This window comes from Palaemon carinicauda, chromosome 4 (assembly GCF_036898095.1).
Source record: "Palaemon carinicauda isolate YSFRI2023 chromosome 4, ASM3689809v2, whole genome shotgun sequence".
NCBI lineage: Eukaryota > Metazoa > Arthropoda > Malacostraca > Decapoda > Palaemonidae > Palaemon > Palaemon carinicauda.
This window is the reverse complement of record NC_090728.1, coordinates 69,406,989-69,412,163: the sequence shown is the minus strand read 5'-3', so window position 1 is coordinate 69,412,163 and position 5,175 is coordinate 69,406,989.

Here is a 5,175-nt window from a genome sequence, read left to right as displayed (position 1 = left end):
TGCTCGTTCAATTGGTTAGCATTCCTGCACAGGAAAAACACTAGGTTTTGAATAACCATTGTGAAGATTAAAATATATCTTTGCTCCTCTTGGGAAATTTTTCAAGTTGATGTTTATGGAACTGGAGAGTAGACACTGCGCAGCGGTAAAGGTTCTATGTCATAAACATAATGACTGCTGTTCTTACCTCACAATAACCAAGGAAAGAAATTTTTAGTGTAAGGGGAATTATAGAGATAATAGTATTTTGTGTAGATAAGTATATGACATGCCAATTCTCACTAACCAGCCAAGTTAGTGAGTATAAAGCCAGCGAGCCTTCTCTCTTATGGACGTAAAGTCTAATTGCCTGCCCAGTTGCTTACAATTACATAAATTCCATAGCCGGGTCTAGTAGTCATAATTACATAATGTTCCTTCAGCAAGGATTCCGAATGTTTATTGCACCTCTCAGATTTCAGTTGCTATTATAGTCTAAAATTCTTTAATTACTTAAGACCTTTTGCAGCTTAACCCTTACATTTTCATATACTTAGTTGCTCTATATGACACCTAGATTGCATGGCAGAAGTCTGAATAGGTTGTCTGGAACTTTATAACCCACCTCTCGATAAAGTAAGTGCATTAAAACAATATTGTTTAAATTTGGGAGATGGCATTTCATATCGTAGATGCTCTTACTTTTTATTGTTATTGGTGATGTATCGGCTGAAACTGGTCGATTTCATCATGTGATCAATCCGGATGACGATGTGTTTTCATTTGTTTGCAACCTTAATTTGTAACACTTACATTTGTAGTACAATCTGGCCTCCATCTTCGCAGGATGTTAGGTAACAGAGACACCCACAATGCACAAAAATCCATGTAAAATTGTTGCCCTATGGTTGGCCAGTCATAATCCCCTGGAACAGACTACTGCCTATGCACAGTCCACTAACACTCTAGGTGACCCACTGTATTGTACTACATTGCTTTCACATGGTTTCTATCATGGTATTGTAGTTCATATTACTTTACAAAAGTGATTGTGCATTACTAATACAACTTCAGACGAGGTAAGAGAATTTATAACACGTAAGTCATCGCCGCATCCCACTATGCCTAACTAACAAAACACTGTTGTTCCTTTATAACAATATTCAGTGATACTGTAGTATATATTACTACAATATATGTACATTACTATCAATACAGTGAAACTTAATTAGCTAAGGGGAGACAATATATCACTTGAAAGTGATCACTGTCTTTGCAAGGTTGCCTTGCAACCCTACTAGCTCACCACCTAACATGTAGACTGTACCTACTGTACAGTACGTTATTTTGTATATGCGGCGGTACTCTAAATACATGATTAGCAGTTCTATTTCATTGGACGTATGAATATTTATCCTACGACAATTGCAACAGTAAAAAATATGATAGCAAGAAATGACTACAGTTCACATAAAAGACCACATACTGTTCAGAAATTTGTACGCAGTGAAATCTCATGCCGCATGATGCAATCATTAAAAGTAAGTAGGAGCGTTCATTAGACGTGAAGTGTACGCTACACGTAGTACTTATACTGTACAGTAAGAATCTTTATGTAAAAGATACGTAATTAACACGTGTAATAAAAAAAAGATCCCTTGTTGCATGACAAACACTTGGTGGCAGATGCATTCATGATGGCAGATGCTGGGAGAATGTGACTTGAGTCAGCCATAGAAGTGACGTTGTGCAGAGAGGGAAATGGTACAAAGGCCATGTGCAAATAAGCCCAAGCAGTTTGAATACTTTAGCCTGCGTGCAGCAGTCCTAACTGCGAGTAATTAAAACTTCATTTCAATATTATGTGGATCTCTGTGCCACAAAAAAACTAAACCATGCTGTTGGAGGGTTGACTGTATCCTTACGAGTCAATGTGAAAAAAAATAAAACTTGATTATACGTAAAATTTGGAAATCAAATCGCCTGAAATTACATATAAAAATCAGGCTATATGTCAGTTTAGTGTGATCTGTGTTATTCTATAGACATGAGTCATGGTATGACAATGCAACAATCTCCAATAGATTTAATAGATTTGAGAACAAAGCCCTCAGAAGGATATTGGGAGTTAAATGGCAGGACAGGATTAGAAATGAAACTATAAGCAATTACTTAAGTGTCATATGTGGATGAGATCATGATGAGGAGTAAATGGAGATGGTTTGAGCATGCTCTCCTTACTCCCTGAGAGAGATTAGTTCACCAGACATTCAGCTGGGCTCTACAAGGCACTAGAAGAGTTGCAAGACCCAGCCCTACATGGCTGAGGACTATGAAGTGCGAAGTAGATGATGATGAATGGAGAAGTATTAGATTAAAAGCTCAAGATAGAGACGACTTGAAATCTAATCGATGCGCTTTGCGTCAATGGGCATAAGAGATGATGATGATGATTATAATTGGTTATTTATATTTTGTTTTGAACTATCATCATAATCTCTTCCTACGCCTATTGATGCAGAGGGCCCCGGTTAGATTTCGCCAGTCGTCTCTATCTTGAGCTTTTAATTCACAGAAGATAGAAGTAGTAGTCAGTAAAACTATAACAGCGAACAAAAAGACCACTACTCTACTGTATTATTGTACAGACAACTGGAAATGACTCATTCCTAAGAAAGGAAATTATAAGCGATTACTTGAGTGTCATATGTGGATGAGATCATGATGAGGAATAAATGGAGATGGTTTGGGCATGCTCTTCTTACTCCCCGAGAGAGATTAGTTCACCAGACATTCAGCTGGGCTCTACATGGCACTGGAAGAGTTGCAAGACCCAGCCCTACATGGCTGAGGACTATTAAGTGCGAAGTAGATGATGATGAATGGAGAAGTATTGAATTAAAAGCTCAAGATAGAGATGACTTGAAATCTAATCGAGGCCCTTTGCTCAATGGGCGTAATGTGGAGGATTAATTTTATTCTAATTTATTTTTTTGTTTTGCCAAATCGAGAGAGAGAGAGAGAGAGAGAGTTGTTTTAGTATTGTTAAATCGAGACATTTTATTTGCTTTAGCTTTGTCATTAATGAGAGAGAGAGAGAGAGAGAGAGAGAGAGAGAGAGAGAGAGTGAGTGAGTGTGGGTGTTTATTTACTTAAGTTTTGTCAAACTGCAAGAGAGAGGAAGTGTTTATTTGCTTAGTTTTGTGAGAGAGAGAGAGAGAGAGAGAGAGAGAGAGAGAGAGAGAGAGAGAGAGAGAGAGAGAGAGAGAGAGAGATTTCATTTGCTTTAGTTTTGTCAGAGGGAGAGAGAGAGAGAGAGAGAGAATTTCATTTGCTTTAGTTTTGCTAGATCGCGCGTGCGCGAGAGAGTATGTGTGGTTGTTTGTGTGTCCGCGGTGCGTGCCGAAGAACAAGGGTAATTAGCGAATGATTGGTTGTTGGAAAGATTGTTGGTATATTTGAGGTTGTTTGTTTACATTTTTAGCTAGGATAGGGCGGTGATGAATGTCTTGGACGAAAGCATTGGATCTCGGACTGTGGAAGGAGTCGGTTGTTATTTTTTTTGTTCTTCGAAAGCCGGCTGTTTAGTGTTTTTTTTATATTCGGAGTAAGTACTGTTTTTATTCATTTTTTTTAGGCGCGTTCGTGAATGATAGAAAGTTTATTGTTTATCTTTGATTATAGTGCGATAGTTAAGTTAGTTAGGAGTGTTCATAAGTGTTTTTTATTTTGGCAGGCTGTGATTCCTCCTTTGGGGAGAAGATTTATTTGAATTTGACTATTGATGACCTGGCTTACTTAAGGAACTTGTTTAGAATGCTCTAGTGGATTGAACAACTGTTGACGACCTGGCCTGTTTATTACAATTACGATTTCGATTGCTGTTATTGATGAGGATGATGATGATGATGACGATATAGACTGCCAAATTAAGTGAGGCAGTTATAGCAGATTGTGCCAGTGTTGCGTCTGCCAGGGAGTTGTGGCTTTGGCCGAAAAGGATTGTTGGCCCTAGTGTGGATACAGTTCCACTCATAAACAAATATTGGTTTTGGGTGTGGTAATTTTAAGTTGTTAAGGTTTTTTTTATTTGAATGGTGTTACGGTTTTATATTTAATATTGTTTATGATTCGTGATAAGTGTGTTTTTTTTGGTTTATGATTGCGTTTACTTTTAAGAATATAGTGTTAAGGTTATGTTTTGTTTTCATTTTCCTTCAGTCTAAGAGTCCAGTTTAAAGTAAAGTAAGGGGAAAGTTTGTGTTGTGGGATATTTTGGAAGTAAGAGTGATCAAGTGTGTGGGGGTGGTGTTTTGTTTACATCCCGCCACAGTAAGAGATGATGATGATGATTATAATTGGGTATTTGTATTTTGTTTTGAACTATCATCATCATCTATTCCTACGCCTATTGATACAGAGGGCCTCGGTTAGATTTCGCCAATCGTCTCTATCTTGAGCGTTTAATTCACAGAAGATGGAAGTAGTAGTCAGTAAAACTATAACAGCGAACAAGAAGACCACTACTCTACTGTATTATTGTACAGACAACTGGACATGACTTATTCCTAAGAAAGGATACTGCTGGCCAAACAGAACCTTTGGTTAAACGGGTAGAAAAATAAGTTGAAGCAGCTAGAAACAAGACAAATAATACTAAAATCATATGAATTCTCCCAAGACTGAATGTCAGCCACTTCACCCTCAGTAAGGCCATAGGGATAAATGAAAGGCTTTAGGCCACGTGCCAGAAAATGAAAGTGAAATTTACAGATCTTTGGGACATTTTCTATGGCATGAAAAAAATTATATAAAAGAGACGGAATACACTTTAGTGAAGAAGGCAAGAGAGTTTACGGAAACAAACTTAATCTCACCCTGTACAATTATTTGACAACAGAAGACCAAGAACAAACTAGACCCTTGGAAAATCCTCCCAAAACAAATAGAGGAAATTTGGCTGAAAAGTTGGTTAATAGATAAAAAAGTAAAACTAAAACACTAGTAAATCAGGGAGACAAGCAAAGCCACAGAGGAAGAGAAAAAGATAGAAAATTTCCTCAGAGTGACACAATTTAATGCTGAGTCAGTTAGAAATAAAATGGAAAACTTCTGGGGAATGATAGCTAGTGTTTAACTAGATGTCATAGGCATTGCTGAGACCTGGATTTAAGAAAAAAACCAAGGATTTTATCG